Genomic DNA, 20,492 nt, shown 5'->3' with positions numbered 1-20,492 from the left:
CGTAATGTGTAACAGGCACACATCTATCCAGACCATCAAACAGCAATTCCAAACTGCATCAGGTTCCACTGCAAGTACTATGACAGTTAGGCGTGAGGTGAGAAAACTTGGATTTCATGGTCGAGCGGTTGCTCGTAAGACACACATCACGCCAGTAAATGCCAAACCACGCCTCGCTTGGTGTAAGGAGCGTAAACATTGGACGACTGAACAGTGGAAAAACGTTGTGTGGAGTGACGAATCACGGTGCACAATAAGGCGATCCGATGGCAGGGTGAGGGTATGGCGATTGCCCGGTGAACGTCATCTGCCAGCATGTTAAGTGCCAACAGCAAACTATGGAGGCGGTGGTGTTGTGGTGTGGTGGTGTTTTTCGTGTAGAGGGCTTGCACCCTTTGTTTTGCGTGGCACTGTCACAGCACAGACCTACATTGATGTTTTAAGCACCTTGTTGCTTCCCACTATTAAAGAGCAATTTGGGGACGGCGATTGCATCTTTAAACACGAGCGAGCACCTCTTCATAACGCACGGCCTGTGGCGGAGTAGTTACACATCATCATCCCTGCAATAGACTAGCCTGCAGACTCCTGACCTGAATCCTATAGAAAGCCTTTAGGATGGTTTGGAACGCCGACGTAGTGCCAGGCCTCACCTACCGACCGACCTCTCCTCAGCGCAGCACTCTGTTAAGACTGGGCTGCCATTGCGCAAGAAACCTTCCAGCACTTGACTGAACGTATGCCTGCGAGAGTGGAAGCTGTGATAAAGGCTAACGGTGGGCCAACAACATATTGAATGCCAGCATTACCGATGGAGGGTGCCACGAACTTGTCGTTTTCAGCCAGGCGTCCGGATACTTTTGATCGTATAGTGTACGTCATCGGACCTGAGAGACCCGAGAAATACGCCACGTGCGTTCTTGTCTTAACTGTGTATCCTTAAGATTTTTGTTACTAATCAAAAGGCTTATCATAGGTTGGTATCCATATTAGTTCTTAAAATACTTTCCCTAGAAAAAGTTCTCAGCCAACTGACGGCCCAAAAGTGTTCTCTACATGACATGCGGATACCAATGCCATGCTTTTTTCTGTTGAGGCTAGCATATTTGGACGGAAATAAGACACCGTTCGCCGATTCTTTAATAAGAAAGTTTTTTGGAAATATTTTGTGTTTTCATGATACTCGAATGATTAGTGGAGAACGGAAAATCACGGAGCTTACATTAGTTTTGGTCTCTAAAGCTGAGTAAAATTCACACCAAAACTATCTCCACTCAGCGGTTCCAATAACGCATCACTCTGCCTCTGGCACGTACCGTACATAATTAATGAATAATGGAATAAACGTGGTAACGCCGATGTGCTAAACAACTGGATGAGGCTACAGCAGCGATGATTGCATCGTTGATGGATTCCATCACTACTACTTCAATTATGCATCGAAAGTTCCCTTTTTTTTTCAATTCGTTTCCGTAATGCATCGTTTAAAGACAAGCTTTTATTCCCTTTACGATCGCTTCATTTCTCTTAAATCATCTATATTCTCTCCAAAATTGTAATTTCTTCTCTCGCTACTGTTGGAAGGATCGAAATCTAAATTCGTACACTTCATCGTGGGTAGTATATGATCCAGTGTGTTCAAAATGATGAGCCTTGACTAGAGCAAAAGTATTCAAAAAAGATGGAACATTAGATGCTGCACTGTGAATTTAATCCAGCTACAGAAAGAACCTGAGGACAACGGTTTAAACGGTGCCACATAGAACTTCGTAATAATTAAAGATATTTCGGAAGTAGATAAGAGGGAAAATACATCTCGCTGATTCGACAAAACAAAGTAAAATATTCAAAACGAAATTTTGAAACTTTAATGTTGTTTAATTCATGAATTTAAGTTTTTTAAACTCATGCCCCTGTTACTGATAAACACGAAGCGAACTCTCTCTGGTATATGGGCGTCGTCTTGTCCAATCAAGAAAGCGAGAGGTGAAGGTCGCCCGTCAGTTACTAGGTTTACATATGCTCGGATAGCTCGGTCATAAGCACAAAGAGTACATACGTCATGAAAGATCTCGGTAATCCGCCACCCAAGTACGAACATGAAATGATATCGGAAGCAATGGAAAATGTAACTGGAATTACTAGGCAGGAGGCAACATCTCTTTGATTATTAGCCGTTCCTCTTCTGCCTAGGAACTTAAGAGTAGAGGCTTTCTCTATGACTCGATGAGTGTATACGTAGCTGTACTTCCCTCCCACACGTCACTCACGAGGGAGCAGGAGTGTGACAAACGACAGAGCAAAACTTTTCGCGAAACGCCCTAGTTCAGCGCTTCCGAGAAATCCTTCGAACTAAACGCTCGTAATCAAAGAAGAAAATACTGGCGCAAGCTAAATGTTGTGATTGCCAGCTGTTTTCATTATAATTAGTTGTAAGGTTATTTCCATGTACCCTTTCTTCTAACCAGCGTGATTCGTGAACAAGAGAAACAGGGAAGTGAAAGAATAAGTTATCAGCATGAAGTATGACTCATGAAACTTTGAACATGTCATGAAGCATTTCGTATGCGCTTGTATTAATGTTGACTTTTTAAAAATACAAACCAATCGTGTACTAGTTACCTCACGTTTTCGTTTGATAGAGTTCCAGACGAACACGATAAGACGCTCCATTATTTCGTTACTTCCTTCACCTCTACAACTCGCTCCCTCCATCACTGCCTCCTCCTCCTCCTCCTCCTCCTCCTCCTCCTCCTCGACCCCCCCCTCTCTCTCTCTCTCTCTCTCTCTCTCTCTCTCTCTCTCTCTCTCTCTCTGCGTACCGGTCCGTTCGTAAGGTGGAAACAGTACTCAGATGAAGCAAATGTAATGATAAATATAAATTGACCGTTATTGATTGATTACTTCGCGTTAAAATCTCCAAAAGCAGCTCGTAGAGCGCAAAACCACGAATTTCCTGGCGGCAGCGGGAGCAGCGCGTTGCAGCGCGCGTATGTTGGCAGCAGTGGACGGGTCGTGGGGCCGTAGTCTTGGCTGCCCCACTGCAGTGAGCAGTTGGTGTCCTGCCTCGGTCGATGGCACTTCGCGCTGCGCTTCTCGCGTTAAGTGTTAACTACTTACTGTGATGTTTATATGTCACACATACCGGCCATGTTTGGTATTTAGCGCGTGAATATGTGCAGAATTTTATAGTTCTTGAAGCTGAACAACAATGATGGACAGTTAGGCAGGATGGGCTCAGAATATCTGAAGTGTAAGCAAGAATCTCTCCGGTAAGTTCTGTCTCAGGCTCTGGCCGTATATTTAACCTAATTTTGATTTGCTGTTTCTAAATCAAACAAAAAAAAATTTGGCTCTCATAATTTCAAATGTAAACATTCCATTACAAAATGCAAACTTAAAATCAACATTGTTGAAGTAAATAAAGGTGTTGCATCCTTGAAGTTACTCGCTGTCAAAGATAGAGAATTGCTGGAGTATCACTAATTCGAATATTACGAAGATCATCAAATTAGTATTTTATGTAGTGTTAAAATACTGTCGTTAGTTTGGATGAGATTTTACTATAAGAGTTATTTATTGACATTACTTCTTCTGAAGTAAAAATTGAGTTGCCGTGTCTCGTAAAAATTAGACTCATTTTACTTCCAGCTTTCTAATTAAGCGATATGAATCTTCGTTGAAAGACAATTTTCCTTGTTACTGGATTTTTATCTTTAATTGTTCTTCAGACAATTATGCTGTATTGATGATTGAGAAAATTTTCTTCACTGTTTGATGGATCCCCCGATTTAGTTTTTAACTACTTTCCTGAAATAATCTTAGATATCCTTCCTATACGACATGATCTTTTAAGATTCACCCACAAGCTTCTGGCTACCACGTAAGAGAAGGCTGGAGGAAGGTAAAAATAGTGCTAAGGGATTTATTTACGAAAATACAGTTGAATTTTTCAGTCAATTTTATGTTAGCATTTTCGAGACTTAGGTTACATTGTGCGCGTACACGGTTGTATCTAACCTGTTTGTATCCGAATGCCAGTTCCTACACACAATTACAAAATTTATGTTCTCATGAAACACTCTGTCCGTAGAGTAAACAACCTGCTATCAAAGATTTACAGTTTATTTGTAAATAGATGAGTAGAACCTCTTAAACAGAGCAGAAAGATCGGAAGATTGTAATTAAATACAATTTAGCATAGCACAAAAACTCTCTGCTTCGTTCTTAAGTGACGACCATAGCCCAGCTAGACAATAGCATCGTCCTCAGACACCACTAATAAACTAGAAACGTACTACCACGATAATTATGCACCTCACAGGATGAACCCTGTTTCATAGGACTTCCTTGCGTCAACTTACCATACAGCATATATTGGTACCTCAGGAAGATTAAATGACTGTCTTCTATGTCCAAAAAAGTGAATGTAGCAACGATATTGTCAATAGTCATATTTACGCGCAAGTCAGTACAACATGACACCTGTCATTTATGTCGCGGTAGACAAATTGTTGGAAATGTAGGCAGCCGTGGCTGGAATATTAAAACTATCAGCAGATGAAATCCACTTAAACATGCGTCTGAATCTACGAATAAGTTTCAGATTAGTTAAAACTGATAAGAGAACCGTACACGTTTTAGCAAATACGTCGCACACGCTCCGGTTCTCAAAAATAAAAATGTTTTGGGCAAATAATTTTCATAGTCAGCAACTGGTTTACACACATTTTGCTTTCATCGTCTGGTATTGCACAATTTTCGCTACAAAATGTTCAGATTGTCAGAAAAGTCTGTTGAAACCGGTTATCAAAAATTTAGTAGTATTTATGCGATCTAAGCTATAGGGTGTTGGTTACCAAGTAACATCACAAAATTCAGTGAAAACGATATTGTAGTTCGGTGGTGGAAAACGGAATGTGTCTATGTGCGGATTATTATTATTATTATTATTATTATTATTGATTCGTAGACACCCCCCCCCCCCCTTATAGTAACATCTGAAAAGCTTGGCTGTGTAATTGGAGTAGTAATGAAGTCAGTTACCTGAATTAGTTACAAACTAATGTGCTCTCTGTGTCTGTAATATTTCAGCTCGTTTATTAACGCCAATATAGTCAGCGGTTGGGAAATAGAACTTCGGCGTTTCGAATTTGGTTTGGTGGCTCTAGGTATCTGCAATGTCATGAGAATTGCAGCGCCGGGCTTGGCTACTGTGGTGCGAGGGGTATTTGTGGGAGAAGGGAGCACTGTGTGCTTGTGTGGCAGGGTGAGGGGGACGGAAGAGGGAGGCAGGGCAGGGCGCAGCCGCCGACCGCCGTGTGCGCACGCACCCGGCCACGCCACTCACGGTCCACGGCTTTCCCTTTCTGACAGTCCCTACCAAGCGCGCTACCTCCTCTTCGGAACTCTGCACACTGCTGTCTCGAAAATCGCAGTCGCGCAAGATTAAGGTATGAGCGCTGTCGTTTAATTTTTAAATCCGTTGGTTGTATAACTAACTGCTTTCGGTGCGATGTTGTATCGCGTAACGTGAATAATAAAAATGTGTACTTCGCTTTCCTTACACACCGTGGCTTGTTTCGGCAAACCGTAAACAAAACAATTCTACAAACGTGTAGAGAATTAACACCACTTGATACAGTAAGCAACTACTGTAGTAAAGTGCTAACTTCCCTTGAAAATGGACTGTAATCCGCTAGCCACTATTCATCTGTTAAAGTGCGGTAAATTGGATTTAATTTTATTAAATCAGTGATTGGCTACACCGTTATGGATAATGTCCTAACGAAAGCATAAATTAAAACGTGGCGCTATCATACCTTTCAATTCTTTCTTAGCCATTAAATGCGAAGCTTTATCGCCATCTCGTTGATGTCCCTCCTTGCATCTAGTATGAAGTGACAAAATGAAGCATAGAACAATAACTGGACCACAAGTGCAGTCCAAACTGTAAAAGATACGCAGCAGTCTGTAATCAGAAAGCTGAACTCCGTATTATCCGCTGTGTTGCACTTACGTACCACTGTTACTTTTGATTAAATTCGCGAGTGGTGTGCAAAAATAAAGGACGAACCATTCTGTATGACCTATAATTTCTCTGATTTTACCATCGCGGCCATTTAATCAGATAAGTGTTGCAGGAAGTAATGTTGGCTCATTCTTCTAGGAATTTACGCTCTCTGAATTTTAAGATTAAGCCTAGTCGTCCTCTACGAAATTAGGATGAACACGACGCTCTAGCACTTGACAAATAAAAGCGTGACTTAACGTGCTGTTCTCCTGGAGGTCTTCTATGTCTAATTTTTAAGTTATCTGACAAGAGCTCCAGTTTAGCGAACAATATCAAAGAATCGTTGGACCGAATTTTTTGAGTTTTGTAGCTTCGAATGATCTAGGATCAGGTTATTTGAGACACTAATTTGGACGCTCTAAAAATTTCTCGGAAATAAACTAAATATTCAGCTACTGGCGGCATTAGATGTCGATAATACAAGATGAACTGCGCCTGAGAGATTGCTCCCGCATAATATTTTGAACAAATGCTGTGATGCGTCAGTGTGCGAATTTAATTCAGCGTCTCTCAGCTCGTTCAAATTCATGTTTTCGTCATGTGTTCGAATATTCGTCGAAAGAAGAAATTAGTCAGTATCAAAGTTATTGGCTCCCACTGACGCTTGTTGAAGGCCAGTAAAAAGAGTATTTTCAGCACTGTTAGGGATTCCTATTAGAGCAGTAAATTTCCTGCTGTACACTCGTGTGACCCTGTTAGTGCAGTGAACTTGAATGCCGAATGACAAAGTTCACTTGAGTTGGAGGGAGATAATATTGCTGGTCCATGAAAAGTGTTCACTGACTTTTCGATTATTCTTGCACTTTTTGTAAAAATCTCTGCGGTTTAGTGGAGCCGTTATTGGCTTCTAAGGTGGAGCTCCGGAGTTTCGGTTCTGGGTTACCGGTTCGGCATCTTTCTAGAGGGAGAAGGAGAGGGAGAGAGAGAGAGGGAGAGGGGGGGGGATAGTCTCAAACATTGTACAGTTAACTTCGAGAGGCCAGTTTTGCTTCAATAAATAAGTTTAGCCGACATGCAAGTGGCCTCGCTTCCGTCAAATCTAGATTCTTGAATATAGTTGCGGTCCTCCCGACGTTTATTAACTTCTAATGGAACCGCGCCTTCTTTTTATCACAGATTCCGTCAAAATTGTTGGTATTTGCAGGACTCGGACAGAAATGAAAGTGACAGAAGCGGGAGTCCCAGACGACCAAGAGTTTCGAAAACCTAGCATTGCAATTAGCGCGGGTCGGACGATGCATTACCCATTTAATTCCTGAGGGGTATTTTCGTTCTGTCGTTGCAACTACAAGAAAAGCTTTTTTCCTTCACCAGGTACGTTTCGCTTTATTGAGTTAATACATCATAAGTGGTCTGTAATTAAAGATATTAATATCTTCATTTGTTTTTAAGATCGGAAGAACTGTTCGTTAGCAATGTTGATTTATACTTACTTCAATCTTAAAGACAAATCAAATTATAAGTATCATGAAAAGGAAAGGCAAAAAACAATTTGGGATTGAAAAATTTCAGGAAGAGATTTTAAGGCGTACGTGAGAATTTCGAATGTAAAATTAGATACTTCCATTTTACAGTTCAGGATATACACGTGCTCGGGTGATACTCAATGTAAAAACAGGGGAAGCAATAATTTTGTCGGCATCTTGAGTTAGTTATAATTGCTGAATTTTTACAATTACATGGTTGTGTTAAAATCTCTATGGAAGAACAAACTTTAGTTCGTAAAATGTTCTCTCATCGCAGAGTTTGGCAGTAAACATCGCATAACTCATCATTTCAGCAAATATTGGCGAGGATATCTGGTGATCTAGAGTGCGGCGTATTTTGTGCAGTTTTGTGAAGACCTTTATTTTTTGTCGATAAGAGCAGCTTTGAAGCATTTGATCAAATTATTTACCTGACGATAAAACTCGACATTGTAGGATTAACTGCAGAGGGCTGTTCGAAGATCAGAATAAAACTAAATGAAATCGTGTTAAGTCTTCCGGCAGTTCTTGGTAGAACAAAATTACAATAAATTAAAAACGCGCATAATGCTTACGTTCTGCAGTGTAGAACATAAGCAGTATAGTGCTTTTTATCTATTGTCAACGGAATACGAATTACTGTACGCTTTAATTACAATAGCTTCTTAAAAAGTTAATTGTAGAATCCTCGTGGATGCTGAAAGTACAACCCTTTCTCGCAAATTTGTAGTCCCAAATTTTCCTTTAACGAAAATGGTACATACAATAGATTGAACATTATTTAGGTTTATTTGCAGTGTAAGAAACGTAAAAGTTGAAAATAGGAAAGTTTCCGCGTAGGGACTCAACCACACAACCCGCAAATTACCGTTCTGCCATCTTTGCACTGCGCCAACTACTACCTGGGAACTATGGGAATACAAATAACTCATACTTCGACCGACCCCCCTTCAGAAATGCATACTTTTTTCAACAATTCGCCACTTTGCACTTAAATTTCTGGCCAAGCCCTGCATATTCAAAAAGTATGGAATAAATTGATGAGGATGAGTAGGCGCTGTCACCTTGTTGGTATCATTATTTTAGTCTAGGTTTCTACTGCATCTTCTTTCTCACGAAAGTAATGCTAAAAGTAAAATGCCCCGTTGAGTACGCCCACGGGAGATTTTTCTTACAGCTTACTCCGTCCGGACGAAACACGCGTAATGATGCCGCTGTGGCTGAAGAGTAAATTCCTAATTGTTAATGATAGCAAGAGGACCTGAAGAAAGGTATGTACTGTCCAATGACGGGATATCATCATTATACCAAATATTTAAGAGCCCTGATTGGTAGGACAAGGATATTCATTTTTTCCGGTATGTGGCTCACTTTGATCCGTAACAAAAGCAGTTCTAAACAGAAAGAACGATGCGTAAGGCAAGAGGCTAGTATCTTCAGGCCTGGACAGATTTGCTACGCTGTCGCTTATGATGCCGGTGGTAGGAGATGGGACGCACAACGGTCGACAGTTGGCGTAACGGATGATGCTGTACTTTCAGGCAGTCTTGGGACAGACTTTGAAAGTTTCCTCTTAGATACCTTCATTTCTGTGTTGTCTCAGCCTGACACCATTACGCAACAACCAAGTGTCGTAACTAGGAGACGCTTCTTCGTCTCGTAATCTGTAAGTACACAGTGACAGCGACTAGGTTGCGCTTTTGTCTTGCTTGCAACTTTAATTTTCCATCCGTAGAACGTTATGGTTATTAAACATTTGCTCGTAAAAACAAATCAGCATTGATATTAGACTTTGATGGTACTAACGTAAGGAACTACTACTTCTGTCTGCGAAATGCTCAGACATTTTATTTTAGACCTAATATCACGATAGAATACGTTTTTATATGTACAATGACTGTAAATTCGGACCAAAAAACCTTTGAAATATGAAATACTGAATTGAAGATAAGTTTAAAATTGATGCGCAGCAAAAAGTTTACTTCATTGGCAGATTTCTGACAAAACTAGACTCCATGGGTGGGTCTAGAACTTCGTAATTCTGGTTTTCCTTGCTTATTCTAATATTTAAATGAACGTGACAACAGGGTGTTAACGTCTGTTGAGTTCGGCCAGCCTTATAACGTTCCCAGTTCTCGACAGATAAGGTGGGCTGGCTTGACATTGTGTAGCGGCTTATCTGAGGAGAGAACGAGATTGTCTTTCTCCACGTACTTGCCTACACGATGATCTCCTAACGACAGCAAGCCATTTTGTAGAGCGCAGATATCAGTCCTGAAATGAGATAAGTTTACCGTACGGCCCCGGTCGTTAACTGGATCGCTATCGCTATTACCCAAGCTCAGATGTAAGTAACGGGATTCACGTAGTTGACTACGGAAGACTTCTTTCAAGTGTACTCTTATTTTCTTACATACCGCATGATTCAGAGTTCTAACGCGTTTAAACGGATCGAGGTTACTCTTTGAAAAATTTCCTCCAACCCTTCAAAAAGAATGAAACTAACCCATATATTTCCGCACTAACTATCCAATTCAGCATTTCACATGTCGTTTCCCCATTTTTTGCCTTACATATTTTACGTCTCGTAGATCGAGCTGTAGCAGATTATCCGGTTAAATCCCTTTTCCTACATAGCCCACCTGTAGTAAACAGCATGACGCCACAATAAATGATTTGCCTTCTTATTCAGTCTCAAGATTTTCCAATTCGTCATCTTCGGCCGCTTGCGTGTTAAAGTTGTTACTTATTTGTCCGTGCAGTGTCGCCATTTTCCTCAGTAGGCTGAGCAGACGTTTTTCCAGATCTTCCTACCCGAATAAAATGTGATATGGTTGTGTCGCTAGCCAACGATGCTGACTACGAAGATCACGATAATAGTACTCACCAAGATGTCCGGAGACGTAGATCATTTTTCATTCACTTCCTCACGTGCGTGCTACTTATCCGTAGAACAAGTGGCACATGATAATTTCTGTTAAGACCATTCCTGTATTGCCAACCAAGTGGTGTATAGGACACCAAGTCCAACTGAGATGAACAGATGACCTACGTAATGCTCATTGACAGCAATCAGAGCGACGTCCAGAAACTGTTCACAGCTCCATAAACTGCCCGCATCTCGTGGTCGTGCGGTAGCGTTCTCGCTTCCCACGCCCGGGTTCCCGGGTTCGATTCCCGGCGGGGTCAGGGATTTTCTCTGCCTCGTGATGGCTGGGTGTTGTGTGCTGTCCTTAGGTTAGTTAGATTTAAGTAGTTCTAAGTTCTAGGGGACTTATGACCACAGCAGTTGAGTCCCATAGTGCTCAGAGCCATTTAGCTCCATAAACTGTGAATTCAAAAAGAAGTAGCCAGCTCGTAATTCATAATGAGAACAGCAGTTTCCGAATATCAGTTAAGACTACTTCTGAAGACAAGTTTAAACAGTGGCGTCAATCTACTAACCCGGAGGCATCCTGGAAAGCCATATAGCTGGGAATGTCAAAGTGAAGTTATTAGCGAGGAAGGGATCTAGCAGGTGTAGAATTGTGGAAAAACCGAGCCCATGTTGCTTATTTATCTTGCTGTCAAGCTGTACAACGTGGGGTAGTAAATAACTGCGGCTGAACAGTTTAAGAAAATTAAAGTACCTTTGTAATACGTGTATGTGAATGATAAACGTATGTCTCGTCATTTAAGATTCATTACAAGCTGTCGTATTCTTCGTGAGCCGTTCTTAAAATATACCGAGAAACACATGAATTTATTTTTCTGAAACAGTACCAAGAAAAAATCAATTGCTAAACAGATGTGAGGTCAGTTTATCTCGTTGTCTGTAACGAAAGTGTCTTCAAAGAGTTCAGATATGTCATTGCCTGTAAAATCACCTAATGTTTGCAATAACGCTTAAAGATAAAAGCCGGTTATCCACTGGATGAACTTATTCACATGTTAGCGTAGCGAGAGATTTACATATTAAATCTGCTAGCCAGATACGATCTAATACATTCTTGATTGTCTACAGTTTTTATTCATTTTTATATAATTCATTACCGAGCATCTATATTTAGTAAAGTTTCATAATTGTGGGATCAACGATAAATAATTTTTCTTAATTATGTAGTATTCAGTTTTTTCTTATGTCTACAGTCTCGGCAGACCGTAGGGCCGGCTTTAAGATAACTTCAGTTCATGATTATCCAAGCTACTGCAGTTGTACTGTTCCTTTCATGTTTCATACCAAATTTGTCTCAAATGATGATATGCTTAGACTCGGAAATTCGATAATTTATTGACGTATAACGCTCTCGAAGCTGCTTTAGACGTTTGTCCTTTGGTGTGTAGTGAGGATTTCTCTCTTAATGGGTGCGTGAATATTTAACAAATACTACAAAAATAAATCTATAAACATATACGCATTGCTCACTTCATTCTACTGCCACCAACACTCATCTTGCACAAGGACTGCGAAGACAAGACGCGATAAGAGAAATTAAGGCTGTTACGGAGGCATATAGATGTCGTTGTTACGTCGTTCCGTTTGCCTGCGGAACAGGAAGGAAGTGACTAGCGGTGGTACAAGGTACCCGACGCCATACATCGTTCGGTGATTTGTGGATTGTGTGTGTAGATGTAGTTAATACGTTGTCTGCACTATTCCACTTGTAATCAGTTACTCGCGTCTCAAAGTAAATAATAGACGCTGTGCTCAATACTGTTATTTTTTCTCTCCATAGGTTATTTGAACAATGTCCTACAAAACAGTGGCTGCCGCAACAAATGCGACGAGACTGACGTTCCAATTTCTGTCATGATGAGAAGCTCCAAGGTATTGCTGGATGCTTCAAACGCAGAAGTGTAGTACGTTTCTTGTGTAGAGGAAATGAAGCGCCACCAGGAAATCTAGCTCTGTAACACCCTGTTTTACTTACCAAGATTTGCGTGTGTGTGAGCCAACATTTCTCCGTACCGAACACAGAGGGCGTGTTAAATACTCTTTGCAGGAAATGATGCTGTCACATTTCTTGACGTAGAGCACGCTTGATCAGCTGTGAGAAGTTCTTCGTACACGGCCGGGAAAAAAACGCAGCACCCTCAACGACAAGGTCATATTATTGGCAAATAAGGTGACAGGCAGTTAATCACTGTAAGCATACATCACACCAAATGAAGCAAAAGTCACAGTAAAGTGTGCCCAAACAGTCGCATCAGTAAGCAATGCACCCTCCCATCTGGCGGCAGCGGAGCAGTGTATTGTCGCAGACAAACGATGATGCAGGTGCCGTGCAGAATGACATTCTGCGATAGTCTGTCCCAAGCATCTTGCACCTTAGTAGTACATTGCGTCGCTGCAGCAATATGTGGATATTCATTGTCCTGCTGAAAAGTAATCACCACTGTTGTATCGAAGAAATGGCAGTTGAACTGTAGTAACAGCCTGTGCGACGTAGCGAGCACTGGTTACTTCACCTTGCAGAAACATCAAACGTGATCGCGACTAGTAACTGATGCCCCCTCTTCCCCAAATTTAGAGGGCGTAAAATTTGTCCTTACTCAAATGCTCCTTTCTTCCATCATGTATTACGTACTGGCTCTCGTCAGTGTCTGATAGTAGGAGAAAAGTTCAGGAACACTCTCACCTTTGCCAGGCTCTCAATAAGCGGACTGAAGGGAACTGATTAGTTACTGTTACTGAATGGCTTTCTAGGCCACTCGGTCTCTAAGAGCGTAAGATCACTAATGCAGTTAATGCTGTTTCGTTAAGTTTACCAACTGGCTTACTTACATCAAAATGTCTTATTTTTAAGAAATTCAACTATCACATTGCCTTTAGGCACCACTGCCTGTGTGAATGAGTATTAAACGAGGTCCGCTGCTGCCAACAAGGAACATTCAGCAGCCGTATTGAATACAGACTCCAAAGAACGTCTAAATCCATTCAGTGTCATATTAGTGCTCCGATGGTATGATGAACGGTGAGCGATTAACATTTGTAATTCCCTCATCAAATAATTGGCGCAGTGGTTACTTGAAAACATTTGCGGCGTTTATCACGTGTTTACTCAGTGAATGGCTTCAGTACAAAGAAGTTACGGGACACAAATTATGCTGAAACTGTTCGCTGACAGATTAAGTTGCAAGCAGTGTTGTGATGAGGCAGGGAAAAGCTTTTGCTAAAAAGTTTGAGAGAAACAGAGAACCACACAAAGGGCATTTCTTTAAGCTTACTGGAACACAATGAATGTGAAAATGGAATAGTATCTTCAGTCTATCTGTATATGTTGTCCTCATAGATAGAACACTCATGCGGCCAAATCATGATTATTCAAAAAGGAAAACGTGTCTTTATGTATTTCGATACAGATGCAATTGCCATATCGTAGATATGTCACAGTATGACTTTGAAAGCTGTCAAACTCACAGTTGTTCTAAAAGGATAAACTATTTCGCAGCTACAGGTATGCTTCCTACTACAGAAATATACGCGTAGTCAAAATCCTGTATAAATCTTCTTTCATACTACAGTTCTAAAAGTTTTTTTAAATAAAATGGTAGTTTAACTGAATTGTTTTCCGACGGCTGAAGATGATCTAAAAGATATATGTTAACTGAAAAATTATTTTTCATGTCTGTGTGAAATAGTTCATAAAAATAATTTTTTGTCATTAATCATAAGCCCCGCCAAAAGTGTGTCATTGGGTTGCAGTCAGAGGTTTACCAAGCTGGTTTCGATCGCCGCCGGGACAGACCTCGAAAGCTAACCGGTTCCCGTCTGCTCGGGTCAGTAGGAATTTCCCGTGGCTTTCCCTGTCTGTATAACGCAGTTGCTGCTTTCTTCCCAGAAGCAAGGCATCTTCAGAAGTTCAGCGCAATGCCTTTACATAAATTACGGTTCCAGTAATGCCTGCGGAGGAAGTTCGTAGCGATGGTTGCGTGAAGCTGACCACACAACATATCTCATGATATTCCAGACGGAAATTACGGTGATGCAGTTTTAGCGAAAAGCTTTTAATACAGAGCTTCAACTGAAGGAGCGTAATGGCAGTCTCTACGGGTTGACGTTTGAGTCCTTTTGGATCCATAGTGTATTTGCAAATAATTCTTTTTTATTATTACCGTAATTCATTTTTACATGCAAAATGAAACGTGAGATTCTTCGTGGTTGGTCTTGTTTCATGAGAAGTGCTACAGCTTTGAAAGTTTTAACTTGGTGTGGACATTGTCGCGAAATGGATGTATGCCCCTGGTCACAGGAATATGAACAGGGTACAGGGTTACGGTAAAGCGTCTTCGCCGGCCGGAGTGGCCAAGCGGTTCTAGGCGCTACAGTCCGGAACCGCGCGACCGCTACGGTCGCAGGTTCGAATCCTGCCTCGGGCATGGATGTGTGCGATGTCCTTAGGTTAGTTAGGTTTAAGTAGTTCTAAGTTCTAGGGGACTTATGACCCCAGCAGTTGAGTCCCATAGTGCTCAGAGCCATTTGAACCATTTTTTAAAGCGTCTTCAGTACGCTGGACGGTACACTTCATCTGCCAGCAATCTGTGGACGCTGTATAAGAGTATGGCAGCACCATTCAGCCTTCTAGTCAGAGAAGTGTATAGTGTCGACACGTCGTTTTATCATCTCCCTCTGTACCACTCAACACGCATCATAGAATATAGTGTATTAAACTGTAGGTCGCTCTTACGATACAGAGATTCATAGGACACATCAACAGGTGGTCATCGAAACAAAAGCAAATCATCCATAAGGACACTATCTACGTTAACAATAAGACACCTGCATGATCCTAACTCATATTAATGACGTTGGTATTCAGTATTAGTACGATTGGGAACTTAGGCTTCGAGAACAGTTATCAGTAAGTAAAATGTCAAAGAAATTGCAATTTAGATTTCAAACTTCCTAAAATGCACGGGTGCACCAGGACACGGCTAAAACAGTCAAGTGATCAGTCTTCAAAATTCCCGTCGTCTGCTAAACCACGCGAATGTGGCGTTGCGGCTAGACTTCGAATTCGTACACAGAAAGATACGCTTGGATTGTTACGTTGTCTAAAGAGGTTTTTTGTTTAATTTGAAGGCTGAAATGATTCGTGGAGGATCGCGGCCAAATCCTTCTCCCCTATGCTTCAAAACAATACAAATTATGTTGTTTGATCTTACAGGCCACAAGTTCTAGAAACAGCTCTTCTTATGTCATATGTCTAATCGAGAAAGAATCCATGCTTCCATACATTTGTCAAACTATGTGCTATCTCAGGATGTAGTATAACAAACGGCTATTACTGAATTACATTAACATAAGCTTGAGAACTTGAAATACGGATGGGATCACAGAAGACACGTCTGCAGATCTAAATTGTTTCTATTCAGTTTTGACACTTCAGTCTGTCACGTGACGCTTTTATAGAACACTTACACATATACTCAGACTACGCGAGCCCTCCGGACGCGTAATTGAGAGTAAAACATATGTCATTTTTTTCTTCTTTGTTTCTTTTATGGACGTACTGCTGGAAGAAAAACGGTCCGAATGTCTTCAATTTTACCTTGGTGGTCATAACGCGGATTATAAACCAGGCTAAATATCATCTCTTGGCGCATCCTGGGACATTGGTTCGCAGCATTTTGCGAGTCACGCTCACCGGTATGCGCAGCAGCTTTCTCGTCGTATCCCAATTGGAGTTGATTGAGCATTTGTGTGACCCTCTCGCGCTGAATGTGAAGCTCATCACGAAGCGTGTATCTTCTCTTATGAAACGTTGCATCCCTTTCATTAACGCAACTGAGTGGCGCCCCACACTGGCGAAGAACACTCAGTTGGTGAAGCGCCGATGGAATTCTTCCGGTACATCTGTCCTGCGTCTACTTTCCCCGCAGTTATATTTATGTGGTCGCTCTACTTCGTCTCCCCAGGCAGATTTCTCAGACACCTGTTGGCTGCGATTGCTTCCAGTGACAAGTGACCGATCGTATGTTACAGCGACGTTGATTTATAATAACTGTATGCGTGTTACTTCTATTCAGCGTAATTTATCATATATGGGAAAGCTTATGCGTGAAAACTCAACAGTAACAAATGCCAGGATTTCCGATGGTTAACTTCGACGACTGCGTTCCATAGAACGATTCTGTTCAGTACGGAATTTTAAAGAAAGTAGCTACATAATATGCCACAGTAAGGATGTCGTGACTTGATTTCTAAGGTTTTTTCAGTTTGATGAATTATAAAGCTTCCGGATTTTCAGAGGGGTTGTCAGTTCTGTGTTTGCTCGAGGTCGCTTCTATTAGTTTTTATGTGCTGTTGATGTGGGCGATGCTTGTGTGTTCGTTGGACTCCAACCAGACTGACATAGGTTGGCGATACCAGTAGTACATCCTTATGGTGATAGTTCGGACAGTACCACACAAACGACGTTTAGATCACTGTTGTCGTCGAAATATTGTGTGGAATAATTAACTCTGGGTGGTATAACGAAAAGGCACGAGGATACATTGTCAGTAAGTGTCGAACGGCATAGTTAGTAGTACAAGAAGAAGAATAATTAGACACGAAGAGCTGAGCGTAGTTGATTGCGAAAGGTAAACATTTCTCATCTTCATTATGTATACTCAGCAAAGCTATGCAGAAGCTACCTTTATCGAAATTTCCCGAGCATAGATTTCGTCAAAAGCTTAAACATGGCTAGCAGCCAACGCCGGTAGCGACAACTGTGACTGTTACCTGCAAGTTTCTGTGGTAAATTCACTTTGACGGTGCTCTACTGGCGACAGGCCGAGAGGCCACACACCGAAAGTTCGTCGTTACATCCCACGTCCAGCTCTGGAATGACATTCCCGCTCCGTTATAAGTTTGGGTGTGGAGTCTTAGAGCCGTCTAAAGGAATTTCTATGCCGGCATTTTAATGTCAACAATAACTCTCCTGTCAACCGCCTCCGACATGCATATGCACCTATTAGTAATGACAGCTTCATTGTTCATTGGGTTACCACATTCAGTCTAACATGTTGCGAAATTCACACATAGCATGGGAGCCACGTGTTTTCGGTAAATTGACAAACCGCTACATTGTGGTTCCTTCAAGCATTTGTTTTCAGTTAAATGCTCAGATGCAACATTGAGTTCCATAATGCGATCACAAATTTTAGGGGTGTTCTGATATGCTTAATCTCCAGGTACTTCGTTATATGATAGTTACTCGTGGCCTTTCTTAGACTTCTTATAGTATACATTCAGTCAGAGATATTATCACCACAGTAGTCGAACCGTTACTCGGAAATAACTGCACAAAGTAATGACGAGATTTAGAGTGACAAGTTTCGTCATAAACAAAGATCGTAATTTTTATCTATTCTAATATTCGCAAGAAATATTTCTATAGCTCACAATCGTCGTCGTTAATAATGACGCTTTGGTATGGAGTTTAGAGCTTAGAAAGGCTTATTAACTAGAGCTTTGTTTTAAGAGTCTACACTGGTTCCGAGAAGCTAATGGCTTTCCAGTTAAACCCTTCGAAAATGTCAGTGATAGGACAACGCTTCATTAAACCGACACAGCCTTTTAATTATCTTCTGGCCAGTTGTTGAGCCTGTAGTTGCTCTCGAATATTTGAAGTTGGAATTAATTCTTTCCTTCATTCAATCAGATCAAATTGTTCAGGGCAGTCCCCCCATTTCTTATCAACAACTAGGGCGTAAATTGATTGGTAGTGCTACCAGTTACAAATTATAAGTCACAGTAACTTCACTTGGCCACTATTACCACACGAAGCAAGAACAATTATAGACCAACGAAGTTTCCCACAATGTGAAAAAAATACTTTAATTTACGATCTAAAAATTAACATAAGTAAACAGTAGGGAATTTATTTCAAAACTGTGGTGTTGCGTCACCCCACTGACTTACGTATTGTCAAAATATTCCTGCTGGCATAGTGCCCAAATTTATCAGGTGTCCTCTCCATATCAGTGTCAGAAATACCTTCAACACAAGAAATTCATGATCCACTCTTTAAAGATAACCGTAAATATGCAAGTACAGACCAGTAGTGCACTCTTGGGCTTCATATGTTTAAATACTTCTTTCTTTTTCGGTAAGATTATGCCGTCTGCTTATCGAAGATAGTTTAGTCTGTTACCAGCTTTGAATAGCGTTTGTCTTTGCTTGTGTTGTAAACTTCGTCTTCATATAAAACGAAAACGGTATTCCTATCTATTTAAGGGGGTTGGGATAATTTGGTATCCACATAGATGACAGATGTACTTAACGAGGTGGGATAAAAGTTCTTCTAATACTAGTTGTCATCTTCGTCACCAGCTTGATACAGTGCTCCATTACCTTGGTACAGTGACTGCTGTCTACGTATTGTTGGAACGTTAACAGCCATATCTCCATAATTACAGTACTTCAATGTGTTGAGTGCCTTGGTATAGTGATCACTGCTCTTCTTTGAAAACAGCATTGGGATTTCTCTTTCCCAATGTAATGAGCAAATTTATTGGTGAATTGATGTGACATATTCACAGCAACCTTTTGGTTTGTCAGATGTCATAGACTCCATACACTGTCAAGAATACTTCTCAAAGCTTAATTACTTTAGAGATTAGTGTTAAGTGTAATTTCCTTTATAAAGAGTTCTCTGAAATTCTTAAAATTTCGTCTGTACCTCAGCTACATTAACTGAACACTTGCTGAGTGTATTATTTTTGTTTTGTAATGTATCTCGTTTTCTTGAAAGATTACGTAACTGTCAGTGGCGTTTTCGTTGGAGGAATGCTGGAGAAGGTCGTTCGTCCTTTCTCCACAACAACGTAATTTGCTGTTACTAATACAAAGATGCGATACTGAAATACAGTATTTGTATCGCAATAGGTCGTCTGCTTCATCAGAAGATAGCGCTGTTTAATGGAACAGCGAGACAGCACATCTTAAAAGATGTTGCACGGCAGTCAGATCTTTGTATTACTTTGTTTGCGCTACGTGAAGTTCAGAATTCAAATATGTTTCCCACAGCAGCTCAATGCAACTCTCAAAAATCTTTCGAGAAAGGAAGCTTTAAAAGTTTCGGAGCCTTTTTAGCACCCTAAATGAATGACAACGTTAACTCGATGCGTTACGTGGTCCTGTGGTAGAATGCTTGCCTGCCTGTAAAATGTCTTGAGCTCGATTCTCGACTGTTGTAGACTTTCAAACAAAGGTGCGTGTTTTACGAGCGTTTCCGAGAAGCGTAATATACACAAAGATATAAAAAAATTGTAATGTTTCTTAAATCGCTGTGTCTTCAATAGAAAATATCAGTAATAAAGAATTCATATTTCCGAAGGAAACTATTTTCGTGTGCGATATGTAAATTAAAATCTAGGCACGTATATTTTTTATAAAAATGAGCCGTGTTAATTAGTATTAAAGTGACGAATATATTTAAATGAGGCAGTTACTCTATATGAAAGAGAGACCGAAATGACTCGAACAAGTGATCCGTTGATTACGTCTCGAGCACAACCAAGTTTTCTTTTTCCATCTCCATACATTTTACACTTTCCGCAAATGATCGTAGCTTTGTTTTAAAATACACATCGGCCGCAAATATAATCCAGCCTCCCCATTTGGTAGGCGAGCGTTCTACCACAGTCACACACTACTTGCCGAAAAGTAGATCTTACTTTCGGGTATTAGAGACTCGAAAAATTCCAGTCTATTTTCTGGAATATTTTTGAGAGTGGTATCGAAATACTTTGAGAAATTAATATTTGAATTCTGGACTTCAGGTATCGTAAACAAAAAATTACAGAAATGAAATTTCCGCATTGTCCCCTTGCCAGATTTTCGATGCGGGAGTATCTTGATTAGATGTGCCTAACCTCGGAGTGGTTTTTGTGGTATCAGACTTTTCATGTTATAGTACTACACGATAGTGGGATAAATAATTGGATGAGTCAACCCCAGTAGAGATACAGAGAGGTGGCAAGGT

At 40.8% G+C, this 20,492-nt stretch overlaps 1 protein-coding gene across 2 annotated transcripts in view; it reads left to right on the top strand.

Annotated features, from left to right (window-relative positions):
• Positions 1-20,492, top strand: part of LOC126183494 (beta-1,4-glucuronyltransferase 1) — a 305,160-nt gene that overhangs the window by 57,193 nt on the left and 227,475 nt on the right. The window contains exon 1 of one of the 2 annotated variants that reach the window (XM_049925526.1): positions 3,046-3,272. The exons of the other annotated variant lie outside the window; for it this stretch is intronic. The gene's annotated coding sequence lies outside the window, so the exon portion shown is untranslated. Of the gene's footprint in view, positions 1-3,045; positions 3,273-20,492 lie in introns of those variants that run through there. 2 annotated transcript variants of the gene reach the window in all.

The sequence above is a fragment of the Schistocerca cancellata genome, chromosome 4 (assembly GCF_023864275.1).
Source record: "Schistocerca cancellata isolate TAMUIC-IGC-003103 chromosome 4, iqSchCanc2.1, whole genome shotgun sequence".
NCBI lineage: Eukaryota > Metazoa > Arthropoda > Insecta > Orthoptera > Acrididae > Schistocerca > Schistocerca cancellata.
This window is presented reverse-complemented; position numbering and strand designations above follow the sequence as displayed.